This window comes from Zalophus californianus, chromosome 14 (genome assembly GCF_009762305.2).
Source record: "Zalophus californianus isolate mZalCal1 chromosome 14, mZalCal1.pri.v2, whole genome shotgun sequence".
In the NCBI taxonomy this organism is placed as follows: Eukaryota; Metazoa; Chordata; class Mammalia; order Carnivora; family Otariidae; genus Zalophus; species Zalophus californianus.
The window spans coordinates 48,057,487-48,072,871 of NC_045608.1; the positions used below are offsets into that span (position 1 = coordinate 48,057,487).

The 15,385-nt window shown below is 36.5% G+C and overlaps 1 long non-coding RNA gene across 1 annotated transcript in view; it reads right to left on the reverse strand.

The window, feature by feature from the left end:
* The window catches only part of LOC113913155, a 103,320-nt gene that overhangs the window by 73,606 nt on the left and 14,329 nt on the right, over window positions 1-15,385 (reverse strand). The window lies entirely within an intron of this gene.

A 15,385-nucleotide genomic window follows, 5' to 3' on the forward strand; every position in this document is an offset into this window, starting at 1 on the left:
TATATATATATATATATATATATATATATATAATTGGGTTAAAATGAATCCTTGCATACTGTTTTGCCACACACTCATTTTTCTTTTAACAATATAGTTAGGGGCACATGGGTGGCTCAGTTGGTTAAGCGTCTGCCTCTGGCTCAGGTCATGATCTCAGGGTGCTGGGATCGAGGCCCACATCAGGCTCTCTGCTCGGCAGGAAGGCTGCTTCTTCCTCTGCCTGCCACTCTGCCTACTTGTGCTTTCTCTCTCTCTGTCAAATAAATAAATAAAATCTTTTAAAAAAACACACAGTATAGTTAAAACAATATAGTTTTCTATGGCTCTCTTTTCACTTTATTAATTATTATGTAAAATCCTAAAAATTATTTTTAATGAATGCATATGTTTCATTATGTGGGTACATCAAATATTATTTACTCAATTTGTCTAATTTACGATCAGATATTTATGTTGGTTCCAATTATCTGTATTTGAAACAATGTTAAGGTAAACATTTCAGAGCTAAATCTTGTGTACACTCATGATTATTTTCTAATTCTATTAAATGGAATTATGAGATCAAAGGATTCAGCCTTTTAAAGTTGACTCTTTTATACTGCCAACTTAATATCCTGAAAGCGTCTACCAATCTGTTCTTCTACCAGCAGTGCGCATACATGTATTTTCAAAGTAAAGAGCCAAATAACAGATCCCATTCAAAAAAGGTTAATTTTACATTTCTGACCCCAACACAAATTTGTGGTAGGTAGGAATAATCTCAGCAATATGATCATAAAGATTCTTTGTTAGGTTGAAATGATGAAGATTAACATGTTTATGAATTAAAGCTTTTTCTAGAAATACAAATTTGGTATCTGAGGATTGCTATAATCATAAACAGTAAACATAAGAAAATGGATTACATCATTGTATGATCAACTTTGTGGGCATAGAATAGAGAGGTCTTATGCACACAGTGACCTAAGGAGCAGACCCAGAGCAGAAAATCAAACTCAGTGTTGCATTCACTCATGCACTGGTGCTTTCTTTCAACATTTATTGACTATCCCTGTTTTCACCATACCAGGTGCTAGGTTTCATGGAAGCTCAAAACTAAGAAAAACTCTTAATTCTAGTTCTTATAATAGATCATATGCTTCCCAGAAATTTCTTCAAAAATTCTGAGGCTTCCAAGAGTTGTCCAAAATGGTAACTGATCACTTTACAAAACCAAATTAGCGAAGCACATAATTCTTTAATTAATCAACTGATTTATTGAGCATCTCTTATACACAAGGCACACCGAATACTGTGAGATGGTTTCTGCTCTTAGTGGCTTCAAATCTAACCCAGAAGACGACAATAAACACACATAAAAACTTAAATGGCAATCCATGGCACAGAAAGAAAGTGCTGCTGCAGAGACTCCGTGGAGTGAACGGTCTAGTTTTGCTCTGCACTGTGGTGGCCAGAAGTAGAACTTACGCTATGCCTTAACAAATGGTGGAGTACCGATGAATGGGGGGTGGGGGGGAGGGGGGAGAGGCACGTTGATGGGCAATCAGACTGAACAAAGCCTCAGAAGTTGGTGTGCAAGGCACAGTGGGGAGGAAGAGCAGTGAAAAGCCCAGGACGACCTTGCTGGAGCAGAGAGTTCAGTGTGAAGGAAAGAAGGAAATTCTGGAAAAGCAACTGAAGCCAGATTGGTGCACATGATGAAAGAGGGCTAATGATGTAGGACTCCATCCTAAGGCACTGGGTAGCAAGAGACAATTTTAGAGGAACGGGATGTAGGTGGGGACAGGATCCTAGAAAAATCCACATCTACAGAGAGCAATTTGACATAGAGGTATGTAAGGAAGAGAGACCAACATCGAGAGGCCAGGATGGCGAGGTGCTTGGTGGGCTCAGTTGGTACAGCATGTGACTCCTGACCTCAGAGTCAGGAGTTCAAGCCCCACATTGGGCGGGGAGCCGACTTTTTATCAATTAATTAGCTACTAATTAACTAATAAGAGGCCAGTTTGGAGACTGCAATAGAAACCTAGGTGTGAAGTAATTAGATGTTAAAAACCAGGCAGATACACCGAGAAGAGAAAGGGAAGGAATTCCAAATATTGGAACAGCTGAGTTTGAGGGGCTGGTGGGGCTTCTGTCATTCAGTCACCCTTTCTTCGTATGGTCAATTAAAAAACACAAAGGGTTAGCAGCACATTGCCTCTCTGGTCCTGGCGCAGTGTTCCTCCTCTGTCCCCTGACTCAGAGACAATACGTACATTAGACAAGCATAAAACCAAGTGCGGATTTGAGTAACCCTGGTTGGGAATATTTTTAACATAATTATTAAAAGCCTTAAATATTAATAAGAGGCAATTCTTCTCCTTTATGAATGCATGCATTACATATAAATATATACGCTATTGTGCATTTTGAGATTATGATTCACATACTGTACATCTAACTTTGGAGGAAGTAAAGCTCTAATTAAATATCCTGTGTTTGAAAATGTTGGGATAATTTGCAGAAAATATTTCAAAACTTCTTTAAATGGCTCAGAAGCATTTAAACTTTTAAGAAAGACTACATCTTGGTGAAAAGCATGAATGTCTTTTTTTTTTAATGAGAATTTAAGAATGTTTATTAAAAAAGAAATAAATTTTCCATTTCAGCTCATTTGGCTTCTTCATCTGCTATTAAATCCTACATATACCCAGGAGTTTCACTGATGTACTTAAATATTGTTTCTGTGTTGAGATTGCCTAATGAGGCAATTAGTGGGACTCCTCAGATAGCTGGACCAAACGCTTTTCGGCAGACAGAAGAGGTCCACTCAAGCAACAATGCAAAGTGCCTACACTCCCTGCCCGCTTCTATTCGACACTGTGGCTTAGACAAGGTGAGTGGTGGATTTTGGAAGGCAGACAAAACCATGTGCTTTGCCCACATAAATAAAAAAGGAGCTTGAGACCCATGTGTATGGAAACCATGTAAAAAGCCTGATGTTGAAGAATAGAACTTTCTATTTGTTTCTTTCTGAAGTACTAGTTTTGTGCCTTTGCTCTCATCCAAAGTCGTCCAAACTGTAGTCTTTAAAAAAAACCCACCCCTTATTACTTATTTACTTTCTTTAAACATAGATTATCATGGGGCGCCTGGGTGGCTCAGTCGGTTAAGCGTCGTCTGCCTTCGGCTCGGGTCATGATCCCAGGGTCCTGGGATCGATCCCCACATCAGGCTCCCTGCTCAGCAGAAAGCCTGCTTCTCCCTCTCCCTGCTGCTCCCCCCGCTTGTGCTCTCTCTTTCTCTCTGTCAAATGAATAAATAAAATCTTTTTAAAAGTAAATAAATACAATAAGTAAATATAGATTATTGAGTTCCTTTAGATTGATTAAAAACTTTTACAAAAATTCATCTTAAAGGAAACTATAAAAAACTACCATAAATGGAACATCTGAAACACTTGACACAAATAGAAGTTAACTATATGAAGAAATGCCATGACAATAAGTGCTGTTATTATATACCATGTTATTAAGTGCTATTGCAATGCTATTTTCTGTCAAAGCTGGGAGCCTGAGACATTTTCTTTTTGTTGCAGGGAGAGACTGACAAAGGCTGCAGAGATGTTAAAGTCATTCCAGCATCAGGCCAGAGATTTTTTCCTTGAATGACTTTATCCATCATTAAGGATTGAAAAAGAGATTTGAAAAGAAAAAAATTTTTTTATACTTCCAGCCAATTTGATTATTTATTTAACAAGCACATGCAGAGCAATCACCTGTTGCCAGGCTTGTTCTAAGTAATTCAGAACCGATAACTCATCTAATGGTCATCATCACCCTGTGAGGTAATGCTACTGTTTTTTCTATTTTACAGATGAGGAAAATGAGGCACAAATGGGGCTAAGTAATTAGCTCAAGGTCATACAGCTAAAGAGTAGCCAGGATTCAAAATCATGTGTTTTCACTGGAGTTGTCTCAACACCACTGCACGCTGTGTGAGAGTGGGTCTCCATGTTTTGGGAAGCCATGTTCATTCATTATCTAAGATTATAGCAGGTGCCACCTGAACCGTCAGCCCGCACAAGAGTGTATGTCCCACACCTTGAGAAGCACTACACTACCAACTGTCCTGACATTCCACCTTCTTGTTGAATCTTCCCTAATGGCCCAGTCTTCAGTGATATCTTTGTCCCCTAAACCACTTTCTTTCTGCTACACTGTCCTGTTAGCAGTGATAAATTTCAATGGTTACTTGAAGTTTTAATACTAACAAATTAATAGTAAGTGGTATAAATAAACTACATCAGTTTAATACTTATATATACATAATATATGTTATAACTAATATATATTAGTGTATCTGTGAATAATATATTAGTGAGTAATATTAACATATTTTTCTCCCCTGGTAGATTTTAAGTCCTTTAAAGGAAGGAAATATTTCATATCTCTTTGAATCAATCATTAAACATAACAAGTGCTTTATAAATGATTTAAAGATAATCATTGTATTCTTATATAGACCAACATTTCCAGAGAAGTAGTAAGATATAAGAAAAAGAAGCACATAAAAATAAATTTTTCCACACACAAAAATAGAATTTCCAGAGAGAATGAAAGACAGATAGCCATGCAGTCCATGCAATGGAATTTTGCCTCCCAAATATTTTGTATGTGATTTGGTAACAAGATAAATTAATATACTAGATGTTATCTAGAGCTAACTACATTGGCAAGTACCATTATGCAATTTTACAAAAGAGAAAACAGCAACAGAAAGAGCAATTTGCCCAAGAGTGTATAATCCCTATTTGAGTGTGGAACTCAGGGCCACCTGTATCCAAGGGCTGCATTTCATAAGTATGGCACCTGCACAAGAGGTGGGGAGGCCAAATGTAAATCTACCTATGAGAAAATCTAAGTCTGACATCATATGTGCTTTCTTATTGTGGTAAAAACATAATATATATATTTACCCTCAACAAAATCTTAAGTGCACAGTATTGTATAGTTAACTGTAACATAATGTTGTGCAGCAGATCTCCAGAACTTTTTCACCTTGCATGACTGAAACTTTATACCAATTGAAGAACTCCCCATTTCCCCCTCTCTGTAATCCCAATCTTTCTGAGTCTATGAATTTGGCTACTTTAAATACTTTAGATAAAGGGAATCATGCAATTCTTTTGGGTTAAATACCCAGAAGTGGGATTGATGGATCATGTGGTAGTTCTGTTTTTAATTTTTCTGAGGAAGCTCCATACTGTTTTCCACAGTGGTTGCCCTATCTTATGTTCTCATCAACTGTGCACAAGGTTTCTGATTTCTCCAGATCCTTGCCAATGCTTGTTTATTTTCTGTGTTTTGGTATTTTATATGGTCCACCCTAATAGGTGCAGAGTGATAGCTCATTGTAGTTTTGATTTGCATTTCCATGACGATGAGCGGTATTGAGCATCTTTTCATATATCTATTGGCCATTTGTATGTCTTCTTCGGAAAAATGTCCATGTTTTAACACATGCTATTTGGGTTTTTTTTTTTTCCTATTGAGTTGTTACATATTTTGAGTTCCTAATATACGTTAGATACTAACCCCTTATCAGATACAAGGTTTGCAAATATTTTCTCCCATTTCATAGGTTGTCTTTTCACTCATTATTGTTTCTTTTGCTGTGCAGAAACTTCTTGGTTTGATGTAGTCCCACTTGTGCATTTTTGCTTTTATTATACACGCTTTTGGAGTCATAGTCAAAAAATGATTGTCAAGACCAATATTCTGAAGATTTTCTCTCCTATGTTTCCTTCTAGGAATTTTATGTTTCAGGTTTTACATTTACGTCTTTCAACCATTTTGAGTTTATTTTTGTGTACGGTGTAAGATAAGGGTCCAATTTCATTCTATCACATACGAATATGCAGTTTTCCCAACACCATTTGTTGAAGAGACTATCCTTTCCCCATTGCATAGCCTTGGCACCCCTGATGAATGTCATTTGACTATATAGGCATGGTTTATTCCTGAGCTCTCTATTCTAGTCTGTTGGTATGCCAGTAGCATACTATTTTGATTACTGTAGGTTTACGTGTTTTTAAAGTAGGAAATGTGAGGCCACCAGCTTTGTTCTTCTTTCTCGAGATTGTTCTGGCTATTAGGGGTCCTTTTGTTTCATATGAGTTTTAGGATTGTTTTTTCTATTTCCATAAAAAATACACTGAGATTATGATAGGAACTGCACTGCATCTATAGATTGCTTCAGATAGGTAGTATGGATATTTTAATAATATTAAGTCTTCCAATCCATGAAAATGGCATGTCTTTCCATTTCTTTGTATCTTCTTTAGTTCCTTTCATCAACATTGTATAGTTTTGAGTGTACAAGTCTTTTGCCTCCTTGGTTAAGTTTATTCCTTTTTTTTTTCCTTTTAGATTTTATTTATTTGACACAGAGAGAGAGACAGCAAGAGAGGGAATACAAGCAGGGGGACTGGGAGAGGGAGAAGCAGGCTCCCCGCGGAGCAGGGAGCCTGATGCAGGGCTCAATCCCGGGACCCTGGGATCACGACCTGAGCCGAAGGCAAACGCTTAACCGACTGAGCCACCTAGGCACCCTGGTTAAGTTTATTCCTAAGTATTTTATTCTCCTTGATGCTGTTATAAGTGGGACTTTTCTTAATTTCCTTTTTGGATTGTTCACTATTAGTGTATAGAACACAACTAAATCTTATATGTTGATTTTCTATCCTGCAACTCCGTTGAGCTTGCCTATTTTAACAATTCTTTTTATGGAATTTTTAGGGGTTTCTACATATAGTATCATGTCCTCTGAAAACAGATAATTTTCCTCTTCCTTTCTAATTTGCATGTCTTTTGTTTTTTCTTGCCTAATTGTTCTGACTAGTACTTGCAGTACTAAGTTGAATAGAAGTAGTGAGAATGGACGTCCTTGTCTTGTTCTTGATCTTAGAGGGAAAGATTTCAGGTTTTCACCACTGAGTATGATGTTAGTTGTGGGCTTTTCATATATGGCCTTTATTATTTTGAGGTAATTTCTTTCCAGTTCTAGTTTGTTAAGGCCATTTTTTAATCATGAAAGAGTGTTGAATTTTGCCAAATCCTTTTTCTGTATGTACTGAGATGATCATGTGATTTTAATCCTTCATTCTGTTAATGTGGTGCATCACGTTGATTGATTTTCATATTTTGAACCATTTTTGCATTCTACAGATAAATTTTACTTGGTCATGCTGTATGATTTTTTTAATGTGCTCTTTAACTCATTTTGTTAGTTTTGTTCAGGATTTTTGCATCCATATGCCTCAGGGATATCAACCTGTAATTTTTTTTCTTTGGTCTCTTTATCTGGCTTTTTATCAGGCAATGTTGACCTCATGAAATGAATCTGAAAGAGTTCCCTTCACTAAAGTGTTCTCTTCAGTATTATGGAAGAGTTTCAGAAGGACTGGCATTAATTCTTTAAATGTTTTGTAGAATTCTCCTGTAAAGATATCTGGTCATGGACTTTTCTTTGTTGGGAGTTTTTGATTGCTGATTCAATCTCCTAACTCATTATAGGTTGGGTCAGTCTTTCTCTTTCTCATGAATCAGCCTTGGTCAATTGTATGTTTCTAAGAATTTAGTCATTTCTTCTAGGTTATTCAATTTGTTCGTGCATAATTGTTCATAGTCTCATGTTCCTTTTTATTTCTTTGGTAGAAATTGTGTTTTCCTTTGTGTTTGTTGAATTTTTATAGTGACATGGTTTGAGCCCTCATTTTCTTTTGTATTATATAGATATTTTCTTTGTAGTTATGATGGGGGTTGCATAAAGTATCTTACAGTTATAAAAATCTATTTTAAACTAATAACAATTTGATTTCAAATGTAGACAAATGCTCTATAATTTACTTCCACCCCACACATTTTATGATATTGATTGCACAAATTCTTTTTATTTTGTGTATCTGTTAACACTTTTAACATTTTTATACTATAGTTATTTTTATATTTCTATCTTTTAATTTCTATACAAGATTTAAATTAAAGTTCACAGTATTACAGTATTCTGTATTTATTTGTGTTGCTGTTTAATATCCTTCATTCCAACTCAAAGGTCTTTAGCATTCCTTATAAGACAGGTCTAGTGGTGAGGAATTCCCTCAGCTTTGCTTATCTGGAAAAACCTTTATTTCTCCTTCACTTTTGAAGAATATTTTTGCCAGATATAATATTCTTGATTGGTAGGGCTTTTCTTTTTCTTTCAGTGCTTTGAGTATATCATCTCAGTCCCTTCTGCCCTGCAAGTTTTCTGCTGAGATTCTGCTCATAGTTTTATGGGGATTCTCTTGTACGTAATACATCACTTTTCTCTTGTTGCTTTCAAAATCCTCTCTTTCTTTGACTTTTGACTTTTTGATTATAATGTGTCTCAGTGTGGATTTCTTTGGGTTCACCTTAGTTGTAGTCTACTGGGCTTCTTGAATCTGAATGTAAATTTTCTTCCCCAGATTTTGAAGTTTTCAGTCATTATTTCTTTACATAAGCTTTCTGTTCCTTTCTCTCTCTCTCTCTCTCTCTCCTCAAGAATCTCACAATGTGTATCTTTCTGATGGTGTTCCATAGCCCTTTAGACTTTCTTCACTTATTTTCATCTTCTTTCTCTTTGTTCCTCTGACTGGATAATTTCAAATGACATGTTTTTGAGTTTGCTCACTTTTTCTTCTGCTGATCAAGTGTGCTGTTGAGCCATTATAGTGAAATTTTCAGTTTAGTTATTGTATTCTTCAGCTTCAAAATTTCTGTTTCCGTTTGTCTTTGTTTTTGTTTTTTATTTTTGTCTATCTCTTTGTTGATATTCTTGTTTTGTTCATGCATTGTTTTCCTTAGCTCAAAGAGAATTTTTATTTTTAATTCTTTGTCAGGTAATTCATATATCTTCATTTCTTTAGAATCAGTTTCTGGAGATTTATTTTGTTCATTTTCTTGGGCCATGTTTCCCTGTTCCTTCATGTGTCTCATAACTTTGTGTTGCCATCTGTGCTTTTTAAAAAAACAGCCACTTTTTACAGTGGCTGTGGACTGGCTTCATACAGGGAAAGACCCTCACCAATCAGACTGGATAGAGATTCTGAGGGCCTCTGAAACCTTTTTCTGGGTGATTCGTCTTCACTAAGACTATGCCTGTAATTTCTCATTAAGAGGCTTGCTGATTTCTTATTCAGGAGCTCATAATCTCTCTCTCTCCCTCTGGTGTTGATCTGTGGCACTGCAAGCTCTCTGGTTTTACAGAAGTAAGCTGCCCCCACTTTCCCTTCTTGTCAGTAGCCACCCGGCATCCAAAGTATGCCAACTCCATGTCAGCACCCCAAGTCAGACAAGACAGATGTTGGTCCCTTGGGCAGCTCTCTGAAAAGCTGGAACGTTGCATACACATTCTACTCTTCTCATTCTCCCTGAGGAAGAAGTAACAAAATAGTGTGCTCTCTTCTGGCACTGAGCTCTGCCATCTTGGAGGAGGGACTGACATTGGTAAAGTGAAATTGTCTTCTTACCTGTTTTGATGTAGATATTTTCAGCTTTGTACTCACCTTGGGAACTCTAACTTCTTAACTGGATTCTGGAAATCTCATAACTATATTTTGGTTCATACATAGTTTTTAAATTGGTGTTTCTGTGAGAGAACAAGGGCTGGGACTTCCCTTTCTGTAATCTTGCTGATACCACCTTTCACTTTTTTTTAGTAGAGTACTTTGGCTGGAATTATTTAAAAATAAATTGTCTATTGCAATACCAGTGAGGAGTATTATAAGTTGAACTGATTCTAAATGGAATAAGAGATTTTGGATGGACTCCCAAATTGGTGTCTCCTTTCCTGATTTCTTACATACCACATTTACAATTGGTTACCTAGATATCCTCTGACTCAAATGATTATCACGGGTTTACTGAAATAGCTTACCTCACTAAGATGCAAAAAAAATCAATTTTATTTTTCATTGCACCAACCCCGCAAATCCACTCAATAAATCCTTCTCTCTCCAAACTTGAGATTTTGGGAAAATAAGATAGCTTTTCTCATCACTCTCAGGTATTATCAAATAATCTCAATTTTAAAATAATAAAACACTGAATCCAGTCTAATTTCAAAACTCCAAATCCCAATCTAATTTATAACATTACCTGTCCCCCAACTCAGGTCTGATACAGGCCAAGGAGCCTGAATTAGGCGAGGGAACATGTCCCCATTTCTTACCTTACTTTTCTACTGGTTCCCCTTTCATTATGGTGTATCTGAACTGGAACAGTGGACAGGAAAGAGGTTAGGGCAAGAACAGTCTTATCTTGAATCTGGTGTTAGTGGATGCTTTTTGGATTTTGTGAAGACCCTTTACCATCACTGGGGATCTACTGCCTCAGTTCTCTTGACACAGACAATACTTCTTTCAGTGTCTGTTTATGATAACCCAACCTCTGACTCCCAGTGGTTGCATATATATACCACATTCCCACTAGAGAGTCATTTTGGCCCTTATGACAGTTCTCTTAAATATATATCTCTTCTACTTTCTTCTGACTTACAGAAAACATCATAAAGCTTTGAAATGTTGGAAGCCTTATTTCTTTGCTTTGCCACCAGCAGACTGCCTCAGCTAAACTTTGCCCTACTTAGGCATTCTAAATCTTGCATCTCTCAAATTCCATGATGGCATACTTATCATGCTCTTCAAATGGTTCTCTTGGACTCTTCCTCACTTGGCCTGAGGTTAAGACAGGGCATCTTCCCTCCCCTCCCTTACACCAATCACTCTTTCTAAAAAGGTCCTTACCACCAGCCTCTTTAAGCTCTGAGTGAATTCAGGGCCCTTGACAGAATTCAAATATAAAACTCATAATAAAACTCCCTTAGCAAACTAGGAGTAGAAGGGAACTTCCTCAGACTGATTAAAAAAAATGTTTTTAAATCCTATAGTTCTCATCATAGTTAATGGAGAATAACTAAATGCTTTCCCCTAAGATTAGAAACCAGGTAACATGTCTATTCTCACTACTCTTATTCAACACGGTGTTAGAAGTTTTAGCCAGTGTAATAAGGCAAGAAATGGAAATAAAAATCATAATAAGAAAAGAACTAAAATGGTCACTATTGGCATACAACATAGAAAATCCCAAGGAAACTAACAAAACAAAACAAAAAACCCTAGAACCAAAAAGTAAATATAATACGTTTACATAAAAAGCCCATCACATTTCTCTATGTTAGGAATGAACAATTGGAAAGTGAAATTGAAAACACAGTACATTTGCAGTCACTCCAAGAAAAATAAAACACTTAGGTACAAAACTAACAAAATGTGCACAGGATCTGTATACTGAAACTTTAAAATGCTAATGAGAAAAAAGAAAGGATAGCTAAATAAATTGATAGAACCACTGTGTCATGAATTAGAAGACTCAACAAATTGATCTGTAAGTTTGATGCAAATCCTATGAAAATTCTAGGAAGATTCTTTTTAGATATAAACAAGCTGATTCTAAAATTTATATGGAAAATCAAAGGAACTAGAATACTCAAAACAATTTTGAAAAAGTAGAATAAAGTTGGAGAAATCACATCACCTGATTTGAGATGTGAAATATAGCTTCAGTAATAGACAGTGTGGTATTAGCAGAAGAATTGAAACAGACACCACAGAATAGAGAATCAAGAAATAGATCCAAATAAGTATAGCCAATTAATTTTTGACACAGATGTAAAAGTGATTCATTGAGGGATAATGTTTTCAACAAATGGTTTTGGACTATTTGGACAATCAGGCATAAAGAGAAGAAAAAAAAAAAAAAGAACTTTGACCGAAGCCCCACACTATATAAAAATTCATTCAAAATGTTTCATAGATTTAAATGTAAAGCATACAACTATAAATCTTTTAGAAGAAAACAAAGAAAAATGTTTGTGAACTAGGGTTTTGGAACCAGTTTTTAAGCTCAACACCAGAGACAAAATTTCTAATAGCCAAATAATAAATTAGACTTCAAGAAAACTTTTGCTCTGTGAAATACCCTGTTAACAGGATGAGAAGATGAGGTATAAATTAGGAGAAACTATTTGCAAATCTCGTATCTGACAAAGGAATCATATCCGGAATATATAAAGGACTCTATAAACTCAAATGTAAGAAAACAAACAATTCAATTATAAAATGGGCAGCACACTTAAACAAACTCTTTGCCAATACAGATGGCAAATAAACACATGAAAAGATTTCAACATCATTAGCCATTAGGGAATTGCAAATTAAAACAACAATGAGATACCATTACACACCTATTAGAACAGCTAAAATTTACAAAAATACCATCAGTACCAAAGGGCAGCAACGACCTAGAGAAACTATATCTTTCTTATATTCTTGGTGGGGATGTAAAATGGTACAGTCACTCTGGAAACAGTTTCATAGTTTCTTGTAAAGTTAAATGTATATTTTTGACATGACCCAGCAATTACATTCCTGGATATTTCTCCTAAAGAAATTAAAAATGTGTTTACAGAAAAAAACCTATACAGGAATATTTATAGAGGTTTTATTTGTAATAGACAAAACGTGGAAATGAGTCAACTGTCCTTTAACATGTGAATGGATAAACAAAGTGTTCTGCACCCATACAATGAAACTCTACTCCACAATAAAAAGGAACAGACTATTGATATATGTAACCACCTAGATGTATCTCAAGGCACTTATGCTAAGTGAAAAAAGCCAATCTCCAGGGGTTATATATTGTACAATTCTGTTTATATAGCTATCTCAAAGAAATAAAGTCTTAAGGATGAGAAGAGACCAGTGGTTACCAGACTTGAACTTGGGGAAAGAATAGGACTCTTAAGAGGTAACATGAAGGATAATTTAATCACAAGATAAATTTTCATAGAAATATACATTTTTAGAGGTTTATATAAAAACTTGTGAAATCTGAATAACCCAGGCTTATACCTGAATTTAATAATATTGTATCAATGACAGTTTCCTGCTGTTGACAATATACTATGCTTACGTAAGATATTATCATTGGGGGTGTCTGGGTAAAGTGTACATGGAACTCTATAAACTATTTTTGTCATTTCTTGTGGGTCTTAAACTATTTCAAAATAAAAATTTATTAAACACAGACACATGCACACACAGATATGACAGTGTCCCTTCCCCGTTGTAATGATTCCACTTGGCCAACAGAATTAAGCCCACACTACTTAGCATAATTCTCAGACTCTTCAAAATGTCTTCCAGGCCTACATTCTCTGTCCTATCTTCTACAGTTTCCCTTCTACTCCCCTCACAGACGAAAGACGTCTCTTTCACAAATACCCTCGGTTTATCATGCAGCCTCCATTGAACAGATTATTGCTTCCCTTTGATTTCCCCGACAAACCCTTACCCGCCCTGCACATATAGAGGGAGAATCCTCCTTCTCCTCTTCACTTTCTGACATCTTCCCTTAGAGACACTCCACAGAAATCTTTGGGATGGCACTGCACCTTCCTCTTCATTCCTGACCTTCTCCCCCTCAAAGACAGAAGAGGTTGGCAGCAGCTAATCTGACGGAGGAGAGCCTAACATCCACAGGGTGAACAGAGTGAAATTATATGATATTTGTATTTCTCTGACAGAGTTATTTCACTTAGCATTATACTCTCTAGCTCCATCCATGTTATTGCAAATGGCAAGATTTCATCCTTTTTATGGCTGAATAATATTCCATTATATATATATATATATATATATATATATATATATATATATATATATATACACCGTGTCTTCTTTATCTATATGTCAATCAACGGACACTTGGGCCGCTTACATATCTTGGTTATTGTAAATAATGCTGCTATAAACATAAGGGAGCATATATTCCTTTGAATAAGTGGCCTTGTATTTTGGGGGGTAAATACCCAGGAGTGCAAAAGCTGGATCATAAAGTAGTTCTGTTCTTAATTTTTTGAGGAACCTCCACAGTTTTCCACAGTGGCTGAACCAGTTTGCCTTCCCACCAAGAGTGCACGAGGGCTCCTTTTTCTCCACATCCTCGCTAATGGCTCAATTTTTTGTATGCAAAACCCCAACAGTCAGACCCCTAGAATGAGAGAGACGTGAGTGGTAGCATTTGATCTTCAAAGAAGACCTTAAAACTCTAGCAGAAACCCAACTCAAGGGTTCTCTCCTCTGTGAAGGCTTCCCAGCCTCCATGGGCACTCCGTCACCCCGTCCTTCATGTCCCCAGAACACTTGGCTTATAGCACATGCTGTCATAATGCACTGGTGATGATAGTCACTGAACTGTGAACTCAAGGGCAGATCCCCTCGGTTTCTTTCAGCTTTGAATTTACAGCAAATAAAAGAGAGTATAGCATACAGATACCTAAAAAGGCACCCATCTAATTATCAGAAGAGAAAACAGGGGGCATTAGTAAGATCCCTGGGGCCAAGAATCATTTGCTGCAAAGTACCTCTGAGCCAAGTCTGTATATGTCAGAAGAGAGGAGGAAAGATCTCTGAGAGTATTCAAGATGGCAGGTATATCTTAAAGGAACAGAACTCGGTGTTAACTGAACATGAAGTCAGGAGGGGAAAAAAATGGGGAAAAAGATTCTATGATAGATAGCTGCTGAACGCAGCCAGGGGCAGTTGAATTGGACCATAAAGCACCAGCATTTGTCCCTGGAAAACTTCCTCAGTGAGCATGCAGAAGAGGGCAGTCAGCCCCATTATCCAGCAAGGTCTCTTTTTTCCTACCTAACTTCCCTCTTTCTCTGTGTCTGGATATTCTTTTTCTTTGTATTCTGGAGTCTTGTCCTGTCCACTACACATTCATGCACACAAAACGATAAAGCCGTACATAAAGCATCACCAATGACACAGAGGGTGAATTCAAGTCTAGCTGCTGTTTCTACCATCAGCAAGCGGACCTGTCTTCAGTACAGCAGCCAAAATGCATTCATTTTCCAATATGCCATGAAGATTTCTTTGGAATCAAGCAATACACTATGTTTAAGTTGGGTGTGTGGAGTTTTTTTTCGAAACATTCTAGCCAGCTAACATTGAATTTATGACTTTGCAGAATTCCCTGAGAATAGGTGAAGTGAAAAATCGTACCCATGTTGTCAACAAATTCCAAGAATAATGTTCCTGTCTATCCATCCATACAGGGAAGTTTACATGCCATAAACATATGGATGAAAAGAGTAATTCACTAGCATCACAAGAAGGTGTTTCTTTTTTTTTTTTTAAAGTGTGGGAAAAATACAGTAAATTTTAAAGCCTACTAAAAAAAAAAAGTAGGATATAATCTTCCTGCCCCATAATTTTGCAGCTTATGCCTCACTCATTGTAAAACATATC